The sequence below is a fragment of the Poecile atricapillus genome, chromosome 2, assembly GCF_030490865.1.
Source record: "Poecile atricapillus isolate bPoeAtr1 chromosome 2, bPoeAtr1.hap1, whole genome shotgun sequence".
NCBI lineage: Eukaryota > Metazoa > Chordata > Aves > Passeriformes > Paridae > Poecile > Poecile atricapillus.
The window spans coordinates 81509406-81523233 of NC_081250.1; the positions used below are offsets into that span (position 1 = coordinate 81509406).

General features: G+C 41.2%; 1 protein-coding gene across 1 annotated transcript in view; it reads left to right on the plus strand.

The window, feature by feature from the left end:
• The window catches only part of SEMA5A (semaphorin 5A), a 412149-nt gene that overhangs the window by 276218 nt on the left and 122103 nt on the right, over window positions 1-13828 (plus strand). The gene's annotated exons all lie outside the window — the stretch shown is intronic.

Consider the following 13828-nt stretch of genomic DNA (forward strand, 5'->3'; position numbering starts at 1 on the left):
ACTATATCCTTAATGCTTTTGAGACACTATAACACATGGGAATGAAATCTACAGGGGACCAAAGTATTCTAAAAATGTTGTATGTTTACAAACTTTTCTTCTGGAAAACAGTGAAGAGAGGATTGAGATGATGATTCTCCTGATTTCCATTGATAGTACATCCCAAAATTGTTCTATTTTAAAATGGAAAGAATTTTTTTTGAATTTTATTTTATTCTTTTTTAGAGAGGAAATTTGTTCTGCAATCATTATCGAGCTACATGTTATTAATTTGTATGTTCTTTCTGTCCTCCCAGACACATGGCTTTGAAGAAAGGTCTTTATATTTTAATAACTAGTACCTGGATCAACACTTTTTTTATTCAAAAGGTTCTTTAAGGCAACAGTTCAAATTTCTGTGTAGAAAGGATAGCCCATAAGTATTCCATTCATAAAATAAATATATATTAAATTTTGACATACAGCCATGTGGAAGTCCTCTAGTTGAAGAGGTACAACGGAATTTCTCTCAGAATAGCCACTGGGGCATTAAGAAGCTTGCTAATAATTTTAGAAGGTATGCAAATACTTTTTTAGTTAAAATTGCTCCTTTCAGATTCTTAAGAGTGGATAAATGAGTTAAATTATCTCCCCTGCATGGAAGATGCAGGGGTGCATCTTCTGGGGATGTGTAATAAACCAACAGACCTTCTTTGTTGACAAGCATTACCAAAAATGTATCTCATTTCAGTGTTGATATAAAATAATTTCCAATACTATAAGGATGAACATCAATATTTACTTGAAATATAATAGGAAAGAGGGAATATGAAGGAGTCAGAGCCAAAGATAAAGAACATAAATCTAAAATATTATGTTTGCTTGCTTTTTATAGACTATCATTCAAAACTGCTGTCATTGGATCCAAGAGTTGAAAAACAAAACTGCACCACATTGCAGAAATACTCAGGGCCTTACCCAGACAAGAATTATTTAATATAGAGTATTTCTGGTTTTCTTCTACTGCTTGCAAAGCTCACTTCTGAGAAAGAGTCAAACCTTTCCCATTTCCTCAGTTAAGCAGCTATTTGGTGTTTGAAACTGTTAATACACTAAGTACTGTGTGGTATAGCTGTTTTAAATAATTTAAAATTTGGTTTTAATAAATATATGAAATTATGCATGTACCTTTTTAAGACCTCTTTCTTTTTTTCTTTGTAACTGCCAAGACACTGGATAACTGAATTTGATTGTTATGTATTGTAAGATTGCTATGTATTGCATATAGTTTGATATAAAGCAGGAACTTTGTTTTTCATTAGCTTTTTCTTAAATTTCCAGTCTTAACTTCCCTGGTAATTTTTGTTAACTTCTCTGTCTAATAATATACCAGCAGAGCAGCAATGACCATGGACTTTCCTAAAAGCTTTTAAGCTGTAAAATCCAATGCTGCCATATGGCCAAGGATCCTTAGATTATTGTTGTACCTAGCAATAGCAGTACTACATAAACAACCTCTGAAATGCAAAGCCCTTTGATATTGAGCATGGGGAAAGAATGAGTTGGTGTAAATTCTGGAATGATAAAAAACAGACAAACCCTGTTTTTCTTCCTGTAACACACCTGAGACAGACGTGTTTTTATGCCTATATTTTAGTTAACATGGGAACAAAAACTCCAAGACCAAAAACAGTCACCATTTGTACTAAAGTCTCACATGAACAAACTGCAGGATTTTTCAAGTCCCAGAATGTACCTGCTTTTTTTTTTTTTTAATTGCTTCAGTTAATTTAATTTACTGAAATTTTGAAATTTAATTAGATGTCAATGAGTTTTCCAGGTCACTTGCATACTTTTTTTTTTCCTTCAAGTATCCTACATTGGAATAAGGAAAACTAAGAGACCTGAATAAGGGAAAGCTTAAGCTTTTCTGTGTCCTGCAAGTGATGGCACAGAGGGTAACCAACATCTTGTTTAGCCATGTTAGTGTTTAAAAATAAATCTCCACATCCATACAGCAGAAGAATTTGCAACATTTCTCAAGGAAATGCAACTTTTTTTTTTTTCTATTTCCAGCTACAATGTTTCATAGAAGGTTTTGTCATACAGTTACATAATTGCTTTTTTGGTCTAAACAGTAGTTTCAAATGAAGAGACAAACATGTAAAACAGCTCTGAAAATAAAACCAAAATTAAAAAAAAATATGATGCTTGATGAAACATCACAATTCCTATTAATTTTGAGGTTCACTCTAGTCCATAAAGAATTCATGAATATACATCTAAAAATATAAAAATATTTAAATTAAAGTTGTAAAATAAAGTGGGAATTTTAAACTCAAATTATATTACTTTCATTTTCTGAATCATTGTATAAGGACTACGTTGATCCATAGTATAGTTTTAATTTTTAAAGAAGAGTTGAAGCTAAATCTTTCACTTGTCCTTTAGACTGTAGCATGATTCAAAAATGTATTCTTGTATTTCAGGTATAAGTATGTATCCCAGAAAACAGAAGGTAAAAGAACATTGCAGTTACAGAGCATGGTTATATTATCTTAACTTCTAAATATGTCCTTGCTTTAAGCCAAATTGTACCCCACCCCCATGTGGGAAAACAGATAATAGCCAAAGCTTTAATTATCCATATTCTACTGATGATTTAACTAATTTTAAACTTATCTTTAGAAAGAGCAGAGAAGAGTAGGATTTAAACCATCACATTCTGTGTACCAAATGTATCTTTTTTGATGTTACATGGATTGCTAAATCATAAATCCTAGGTTTCCTTTTTTTAGGCTGAACCAGCTGCTGCATTAGCTGATCCTGCATCTTTTATTCTGTGTCAAGCACACTAAAGCCTTTATGCAACCTAATACTTTCTGTTCATTGGAATAATTTTCTGCTGTTAGTCAAATGCACATTCTACTTTGCAGTAGGACTTTTTCCAGTTCCTGTGGTAGAGGTGTCTTGGGTTGTAGTGCAAGATGCAACCAAAAGTATGTATGCTATTAAAACCAGGTGGTGCAGTGTTCTTTATCTCTTCAATGACCCACCTTCCCTCCAGGGGGTATCTTCTGTTAATGAGCCATTGAGTCTCACTGCATGACTGATGAAATTACATCATCCCTGTAGCCATTAAACCGGCTGGGTGACCTGGTTCGACAGGGAACGACACGGCGACTACCTCAAGCCTGCTCGGGCCACAGCACACAGACACCAACATGGTGGATGGCAAATGGCATTTATTAGGAAGTTATCTTGCTTTTTATATCTTCTAGCCTGCTGCATCATTTCTGCCTGATTATGTCACTGCCACCTGCAGCTGGAATTAAAACTATAAGCATAATGGGTTTAACCATAAGCATAAACAGGGGGTGGGGAGGAAGGGGCCCTATCTCCTCATACAGCATGCCATCTTCCCATCGGTTAATCTAACTCTTCACTTTTGCCACATCTCCCCACCTCCCATGACATATTAAAAACTATTTAAACTTTGTGAACTGCTAAGGGAAATAACATTAAGAGTTGTAACTGTTGTTAGTAGTTGCAAAAAGGCTAAAATATGGCCAAAAGGCAATAAGCAAGTGAGTTCCAAACTGAAACTTAAAGCAACTGTTGGCATTCAACCAACATAATATTAACTATTTCTAGGTGGCTTTTGATGAAAGCCATCAGTTTGTTCAGCACACAAGGTCCAAAAATCAAGGTTAAAACTAGCATTGAAATAGGTCCAATCAGGGCAGATATCAGGGTGGTCTGCCATGGGGATTGGTCGAACCAAGATTTGAACCAGCTTTGCCGGGCTTCTCTCTCCGCCTTCCAGACAGTCTGTCTCGTAGCTCAGCCATGGTGTCTTTCACAACTCCAGTGTGATCTGCATAGAAACAGCACTCCTTTTTCAGGGCGATACAAAGGCCTGCTTGCTGCATGAACAGAAGATCAAGACCTTGTCTGTTCTATAAAACAACCTCAGAGAGTGAGGAGACTGACTTTTGCAGAAAGGATATAGACTTTTCAATTCCTATAGATCTTCATCTACAGTCATCTGTAGCTGAGAGAGACTCTGACTTTGGGTTACCAGGGTGGAGACACCAGTGGCTGTGCCAGTCGCTCCCAAGCCGACCAGCATGGCTATTGATAGTCTTGTCAGTAGCTCTCTTTTCTGAAGGCGACCTGCCCGCTCAAGGTACTGGTTCACTTCTTCTCTGGAGTGGTATAAGACCCTGGGGATGATAGCAGCTAATACACAAAAATCAGCAGAGGAGTTAAAGCTCTGGGGACAGTTAATGGCAACATGGCCCTGCTTACCACAATTAAAGCAAGCCATTACATTAACAATCGCCGTCCACACAGCTGCCTGAATGCGGGCGAGATGTTCCTCTCTTGCAACATGCTTGATCATGCTGGCGAGACTGGCTCTGCCTGGCAGGGACCGCAAAATTTCTTTGACAGTTGAATTGCACTGCTGGCAAAGGCATTCTGCTAGAACCAGGCCTTTTGCTTCAGCCGGCAAGGTCGAAGAGCTGACCGCTGCCTGCAAGCGGTCTACAAATTCAGTGAAGCTTTCACTTTCACTCTGTTTTATAGTGGACTAAGGGGACGGTTTGGCGACAACCCTGCAGGCTGAGCGAATGGCTTCTCTGGCAGTGTGGGTAGTTGCCATGACTTCCTGGGCCCGCAGGCCCTCGGCTTGCACTTGGGGGGTGAGCATGTTTTGGTCCGTACCCATCAGGCGCTGAAGGTTAGAGCCATGGAGCAGGTGATCTGCCCCAGTTACTGTGGATAGCTGCTTTGCACAGTTTTCCTCCCATTCCTGTCTAAAAATGATCATCTCCGCCCCATCAAAAATCATCCTAGAAATCTGGTGTCAAACAGCAGCAGGTCACCTCCCCCAAAAATGCTGTCAATGAGGGTTGAGACCATTGCCAAATTGATTCCTTTGTCTCCGATTGCCTTTACAACCGCCTGTACCTCTTTGGTGTTTACCGGTGAGTATACTCTCTGGTTTCCGCCTTGCCCTCCCAACTGGACTGGAAATGCCAGCTGGCCCGACAGCCCCCAATCAGCACAAGAAATTCCTATTTTTCTCCAGTTAGTAAGGGGGTTTTTTATGGTTCGCTCTCTACTCACGGGGGTGAAGGGGGGTTGGCTCTTAACTTGGCATGTCTAACTCTCTGAGTCAGAGCTTGCTGTGGACTCATCATCCGACCACCCATCCCAGCTGGAGTCTGAGTCAGAGCCAGAAGTCGACTGACTCAAGGTTTCCAGACTCCGGTGTCTTTTTGTTGGGCACCGCCCCCACCTACCTCTCCTTTTTTGTGGGTGGAGCGTTCTTCCCATTTGGACTTGCTCCGCCTCCTGCTCATGGAGGTTCTAGTTGTATGAGGGCGTGTTTTTCAACGGGCGCCCGATTGGCTTTTTTCCTTTTACTAGCATCTTCCCCCTAAGCCCAGCCAACCTCGGTACCACCCCCTTTGCAGAGGTTCGTCCCCAGTCACTTGCGCACAGCCACGACATCTAATGGTTCTCTTTCTCCCCCACCACCAACTTGCATATCCTGCCCCCCCTCTTGATACTCGGCACCATCTTGTGGTGCATAGGGCGGGGGCCATTCTAGAACTTCTTTTGGTCCCAAGTCGGCCATGGAGCGGTTAGCCTTCACAATTTGATCATCTCGAGGGGACCGGATCCGTTCCAGTTCCCCCATGAGAGCATCTGAGCTTTTGGAGTGTATGGACTGCTCTTGCTCTAACAAGGGCGAGGACCCAGTGGGGTCATGGTCGATCATTTGGGTGGTCGCCCCATATTGCTGTCTATAAACGCTCGCTTGCGGTGAGAGACTTCTCCAGGGTCAAGCTGTTCTGGTATAAGCAATTTATTATAAGGGTAAAGAGAGGGGAGACCTGTGTCCGCCACCAGCCTCAGCGTTCACATGGTCAGGGGGAGGGGAGAGAAAGCGGAGAGAGCAGGGGAGGTGAGGTTGGAAAAGGGGGGGGAGGGAGTAAGAGCAACAGAGGGAAAGAGGGAAAAGCCAGAGGGAGAGAACAGGGGAGACTAGAGAGGGGTAGGAGCAGAGAGAGGGGTAAGAAGTAAGAGGGGGTAGGAGTTAAGAGAGGAGAGCTGAGAGCTCAGAGAAGAGTAAGAGTTAAGAGTTGAGTTAAGAGTTAAGAGAAGAGTAAGAGTTAAGAGTAGGGGAGAGGGGAGCTGAGAGAGGGGTAAGGCTAAGAGGTAAGAGAGAAGGGTTGAGGGAGCTAAGAGGAAAGAGTAAGAGAGCGAAGTTCTTGTTACAATCCAATATATCTTTTTCTATAGTGAATATTCTAATTCTCAGTAACCAATCACTACAAGACACACCCACTAAAGATTTTACATACGACCTCTGAGCATCCCCATATTAACATACAATGTTGCATTTTAAACTCTACAAGCTTTACAAGTTCTTTCCTTGCTTCTTGACCTTTGGACTTTCTATCAGCAGAAGGACATTGTTTTATCAGCAGGGATTCTCCTTTAGCTGGCTAGGCTATTGTTCTTTGGTTGTATAGTAACCAGTACTCAGCTCCATGACTCAAAGCAGGCTTTCATTTCTACTTTGATTCTAGCCTTCATATTTTTAGAATCTTCTGCCAAACAATCACATTCATAAGGTTTCCCTGTTTCACCCGCCCCAACAGCCCCAACCCCCAGTTTGGGAGTGACTCGAAGGCACGTTTGCGCAGTCTTCCATGTCTCCTGCTCCTGCAAAGCTTTCCGCAATGCATTGACAACCCTCCCCCATGATTTAAGTGTTTTCCCACTTCCCGAGGACATAGTGTCCTCTGCGAGTGCCTCAGTGCACTTTCTCCATACTTCAGGGTGGAGTATGTTCACCAGATGATCAATGGCCCCTATCTGTATCAGCCTCGTCACTGCGAGGATAAAATCTTTGGGCTTACAATCGATCCCCCACTGCTTATGTATCTGGGTTACAACGAGCGCTTCCATCGTCATGGGTCCAGGAGCATCCTCCCCGCTGGGCTGGTCCTGCTGCTCCGTCCGTCATTCACCCATCCAGGCGAATCCCGTCCCCCGGGTGTTCCCAGGTTTCGGCACCACTTGTAGCCGTTAAACTGGCTGGGCGACCTGGTTTGACAGGGAACGACACGGCGACTACCTCAAGCCTGCTCGGGCCACAGCACACAGACACCAACATGGTGGATGGCAAATGGCATTTATTAGGAAGTTATCTTGCTTTTTATATCTTCTATAATTTCCGCCTGCTTATGTCACTGCCACCTGCAGCTGGAATTGTAACTATAAGCATAACGGGTTTGACCATAAGCATAAACAGGGGGTGGGGAGGAAGTGGCCCTATCTCCTCATACAGCATGCCGTCTTCCCGTCAGTTAATCTAACTCTTCACTTTTCCCACACATCCCATTTTGAGATGCTCTACCAGTGGGAAGAGCCAAGCATTCCTACCTGGATATAATCTGAGACTTAGAACACCACAAGCAGCCTTTCTCCACTGTATTCCCAGAGGAAGACCAGACTGTTCTACACCACCACTGTCATTGTCTTTTACTACTCCTGTATGTAGGTGTCCATCCTTAAAAAAGGCTGTCAGGTATCTGCATCTATTCCAATATGTCTTGTTTATAGTCAGGATGCAAAGATGCCATCCATTTGAATTCTTAAATGGCTGTTAGGCTCACACTTGACATTTGTGATGGAGCTGCAGCTTTCCCTGTGTCCATGACTGTCAAATGTCCTGTGTTTTATCTGGTTCTTTTCCTCAGGGTCAGGATTAATGAGTGAGAGAGATGGTTTTCGTGTTTGGACTCAGTTGTTTCTTTTTTCTTATCTATATTACATTCTCACAGACAGTGAGTTCCTCTGTACACTAAGCTAACAGTCTAAAAAATGGAGCCCCAAGTATCTTTCTCCAAGACCTTTTAAGTGTCAACTACCCAATTATAAAATGCAACTAATTTATTTTTACTTACAACCCAATAACCAAACACCCATGTTCTGCACTGCAGATTTTTCTATCCAATCACACAATATTACCCAAAACCCATGAAGAAGAAGGTGAAAAAACAAGGCAAGCCAACACCCTAAAACCTGCATCCTGTTACATATATATATTACTGTATTCTAAAACCTTAAAGTCTAAATTTTCCACCAAATAATATAACACACTTTTATTCAAATTATACACTCACAGTTTCAGTTATATCTATCAGTCTTGGAAGGATTTTCCACAGCCTCAGGTCAAGCACAGTGTTCTCTTGTGTGTCTGTGCCTGTCAACAAAGAAAGCATGAAATTCTCTGTGCAATGGCAATAAAGTTACATCCATTAAGATGCTCTCTGATTACTATCCTTCTTAGCTGCTTCTTGGCAGAAGTGGACATTTAGTTTGATTATATATAATTAAATATGCACTTGAAAGGTTATGACCTGTCTGAAAAACTCCATTCCCAAGAGCCATGTCCCAGACTTACTTTTTTTACTTTTTTACTTTTTTTACACCCTAATTTGCTTTGCAACTGGTGTGAAAATGGCCGGACAGCCAACATTTTTGAGGATGGGACTTCTACAAATTCTTTATGAATTCTGCAGTCTTTGCTGGATGCTGTGCATAATGTTACACACCTTGTAGAATTGGAAACACTAGAGCAAACACCTGAATTTGAAAGCACTGGAATCACTGGCTATGATTTTCCACTGTAAGAAAGCCTGATATAGCCTTGTTAGATGCTAGTATAATTTAAGGACATTTATATCACACCCTTGCTACATACCATAGACTGATGAACATAACAGCAATTCAATCTGTGCCTGTCTCAAAGTTGTGATGTGAAACCAGATCCTTACCTGTCGTGGTTTTGAACCAGTAATTAACAAAAAGGGGAAAAAAAAGAATTATTTATTTCTTGCCGTGAGATATGGATTAAAACAAGAGCAAACCAGGCATAAAACTTAAAAGGAATAAAGAAAGTTTATTGACAAACTACAATAATAAGAACACCAGAATAAACTTTTAGAAAAACCTTTTCATTTCTCACTGCCCACCATTCTTTTGTTCACATGACAACAGAGACAAAAACTTTAGAACTTTGATGGTTTAAACAGTCCCAATTCCTTCTATAGTCTTTTCCTCAGTTTCTGTAGAGAAACAGAAGTTCCTTTCTGTTAATTTATGGAATTTCTCACAAGAAAACTATTTTTGTTATAGTTTTCCGTTTCTTTGATATCAGCTGCTCAGAGCTGCTGTTATCAAAGCCCACCCCTCCCATTCCACATCACTCTGAAATGTGTTATGGGTCATGATGTTTAGGGATAGTATTTTTAAGGATAAGTTAGTCAAAGGCACAAAGTATTCTTCATCTGTTTCTGTGAGCTTCACTAGAAAACAGTTTTCTCATTGCCTCTCAAGGCTTCAAATCTCCCAGCACTTCACTATACCACAATTACTCTACTTTTTACTCAAATTTACACTTTGAACACTCTATTCCTCCCCATACTCCATCATGAATTAAAGGAGTTCTTTTCAGGACTTCATTGTCCATCCCCATAGTTTTAACAGAAAGATATTTCAGCTTAATTAAAGCATCTCCTTAATTCTCTACCTTTCTTGACGCTTCTTTTCTTTCTTGCCACTAATAGTTTATAAAGTCTCTTTTCATGTTGATCACTCTCTTTTTCTCTTTCTGGATAAAAAGATTAATCTGCAAGTCTCATCTGGATAAGAAAGAGTTAAAATCTTGCCCAAGGTTTTGTAGATGGTTCGGTGATTTCTGCTGAAGGAGCTGGAGCTGTCTGCGATGAAAAGTTCTTCATAGCTGCTCTGGAGAGCATGGTTACGTATCTGCTTACAGCAGGCCCAGACCTCCTCTCTTTCTTCATTCAGCAGTTTTCTAGTGAATGTAGTTACAGCAAAACCTGCAGCCGAGCCAGAGATTGGGCCCGGCCCGGCCCGGCCCGACCTGGCCCGGAGCAAGCCCCCCCGCAGGCCCCATCTCCCAGACGGGAGATGGGGCAGGCCCAGAGCCCCTCTCCTTCTTTACTCGGCAGTTTTCTGGTAAATTCCATCACGGCAGAACCTGCAGCCAAGCCAGGAACCGGCCTGGCCTAGCTTGGCTTGGAGCAAGCTCCCGCAGGCCCCATCTCCCGGCTGGGAGACGGGAGACGCGGCAGGCCCGGCCCGGCCCCCGCCCCGGCCGCGTGTCCTGGGCAGGGAACCGGAGGCCAGCCGGAGGTCTGCTACCTTTCACAGCCAAGCAACAAAGAGAACAACAGAGTTCTGTTTTTTTTTACTTTAAGGTGGGGTTCACAAGTTGATCTCACTTTTCAATGGCTAAAACTGCTGTCAATTCTCAGCAATGACCGATGATTGGTCATGAGAAAGACTTCAGGTAGTCCCCAGCAACTCCAACTTTCCTTAAAGGTAAAGTAACCCCATGACATTACCCTAGTTTGGCCTCCCACATGGTCCTTGCAAAATCTAAGTCATATGCAGTAGGAATTTAAGGCAGAGAAGACAGGTTATTGAAGTCAGAAGCAGAGGATTTTATTCAGGCAGAAGTAGATCTCAGGTAACATTCTCTTAGTTTTTGTGGAGCTTGCATATGACCCACATTGCTCCTGAGAAGAGCAGTGTTTCTTCCTGAAATCTGCAGGATCTCAGGCACTGTTTCTTCATTTGAAGCTCAGTCAGTTGTGACTTTCAACCTTTCTGATCCTCTTAGACAAAAAATGAAAAAGGAATGGTTTGGGAGATGCTGAAAGAGGGCAGAAGGAAATATGAGGAATGAAGAATGTATGTCAGTGTCGCACTATATTAGGAATGGCGAAGTACAACACAGAGTCTCTTAACTGGGTTGCCCAAGAGAGCTAGTTTTATTATTCCCAATCTTCATTTATAGACAGGTATGAGAAGGTCTGAGAGGTAAAACCCTCATTGGTGATTAAACCAACATATCACTATCATTGGATGATTGGGTACTACACCCTTTGACTGTTTCTTGCAAGTAAACAATGTAGATCTAAACAACACCTGCAAAGGTTGTTGTCTTTCTCCAGGGACGGTTTGGATTCCTCCTTATGTTTTCTCAGGCCAGAGTGAGAAGCTTGTGTGACTTAGTTTCACACAGGCTCTGTGCTCCCTGCCTGCTTTCTTGCATTCAGCATCCATGTGTCAGGATAAGAAGGAAGAACATGAGCTATGACAGATGTCTGGGGTTAGGCATTAGTGCTGCAGTTCTCAAAGTGAGAATATTTTACTTCTTTCTGGGGTAGTATGCTGCTGTAACCATTATCTCCAGGTCATAGACTTGAATATAAAGAAATGTAAGTTTGCTGTCTATAATAAACAAGCCAGAAGAAACAAAGTATTTTTATTTGATCATATTCTCCTGTCCAAAGCTGTATTTCTAAATTGAATGTGTATGTAGGCATAGGGGAGAGAGGCCCGCAGTCATGTGTTTTTCTTCTCTTGGGGAAGGTGACAGCAAGTGTTTCAGTCCATGAATGCCAAACCCATCACAGTGGTAGGAAGAAATATTAGTCTTTAGAGGAAACATGCTGAATGTACACCTGATTTTTGTCTCATGCAAGAAAATGGTGACAAGCCAAATACAATGCACCATGAATCATACTGAATCTGTTGTCTGCCAGTTAAGCAAGTTGCACCAACTGATCTATAAAGCAATACCAATTAATTTACATCTGTAAAATAATCTCACTGTTCCTTCTTCTTAGTAGATTTTTCCAACTTCTATGCTTAAAAGAAAATCATTCATCTTTCACTCGGTAATTAATGGTGTTGTGGTTTAACCCCAGCCAGCCTCTAAGTACCACGCAGCACCTTGATCACTCCCCACCAGTGTGATCAGGGAGAGAATCAGAAGAAAACACGTGGATTGAGATAAAGACAGTTTAATAGGAAAAGCAAAAGCCACACAAGCAATGCAAAACAAGGCATTAATTTACTCCTTCCCACGGGCAGGCAGGTGTTCAGCCATCACCAGGAGAGCAGGGCTCCATCAGGTGTAAGTGACTTGGGAAGACAAATGCCATAACTTAAAATGAACTCCCCTTCTTCCCTCTTCTCCTACTTTATATCTGAATATAATGTCAACATATATTTCTCTTTGGTCAGTTTGGGTCACCTGTCCTGGCTGTGTGTCTTCCCAAGCTCCCAAGCACTCCCAACTTCCTCTCCAGCATAGCAGTATGAGAAGCAGAAAAGCCCTTGGCTCTGAGCAAGCCCTGCTCAGCAATAACAAGAACATGTCCATATCATCAGCCCTGTGCTCAGCAAAGAACAAAAAGACAGCCCCATACCAGCCAATGTGAAGACAATTAATTCTCCCCCAGCCAAAACAAGAGCACATACAAGCACTGAAATTTTGGGACACATCTCAGACTATATTTTGATCATAAAACTTGCTATAATTGTAATCAAGATTTTGCATCCGGTCATCCATCATCATCAATGGAAACAATGCTTGTTACATTGTTCAGCTGAGCTGGTTATTGCTTAACTGTGGACCAACAATTTAATTAGGTTTTGAATATAAGTCTGGTTTAGGTTGGTTGGAAGAAAAAGTGATCATCAAATTAGATTTTTAATATCAAAAATGTTAATGAAAATTAAAATTGCAATTTACTGGAAGTTTTTTTCCTAAAAAATGGTCAAGCATGTTTGTAACAAGAAAGAAAAACAAGCAGGTATGTACATGAAGTGATTATATCAAAACTTGAGAGGCTAGGCAGACAATTTTAACATGCATAAATGTTATATGATCAAATTTTTTATGGACTAAGAGAAATCAATTTTATACACTGAGCTAATCATTTGTGGTTTATCTAATTAGTTTTGATTGTTTAATAGAATTACATAATATTATGTAATGTTTTATCTTACACATAAACTTTCTATTAACTTCCCCTGCTATTTGGTGTATGCTCTCCCTTCCAGTACTACTCTAGATTTTAGGACTGAATACTCAGTCTTTCTCAGGAAAATGAGGAGATTTGAACAATAACTGTCATCTTGGTTCTCCCTCTTCTCTTTAGTTTTGGAGTCCATCTGAGGTTGCTTTTTTGTATTTTCTTAAAGTTGCTTACTTGCTGTTCCTCACCACCTCCCAAGCAAAGTTTGGGGATGTCAAGTTGCCCTCTGTCAGTCCAGTTACCCTGGGGGGTACAGTGACCAGGCGAGCCAGCCCCTGGCCTCGGGTGCTCCCATGGTGGAGCTGGTGTAGGAGGGCACAGACATGTGGCTACCAGGTGATTCCTGCCATGGATAAAAACAGTACTCAGCAATCCAGGGCTAGATACGTCCTGTAGAACCTGCACTGCCAACTCTAAGCCAAACCTCTAGCCTTGTGCTAATAATGGTAAACAAACTGTTTTCTGGACTGCAGAACAAGCCTTCCCAGACATTCCTCATATATGCCATTATTACCAATTCAAAAGTAAAGTCTTTCAAGACTTCAGGACTTACCTCTGTGTGTGTTTGCAGTGTTGGGTCCTTAATACTTACTATTGCTGACACATAAAAGATTGCATAATTCTGTGGCTACTTAAAATATTTATCAGTGCGAGAATGTGATCCTTTGTGTTCAGAACAAATGCACTTTGATATTTTTAAATTATTTAAAAACTTAGCAGGAGTGATTGATAAATCTTATCATATATTCTGACACTGGTTTTCAATACATAACTGTCTTTCCTGAGAATTCACATTAAGAATAGAAGGGAAGAGTGAATGCTAAAAGCTATGATTTCTCAGAGGTCAAAATCAAGATAAGTAAGAAGGGGATCAGCCTCATTCATTAATATTTGCCTAGACTCAA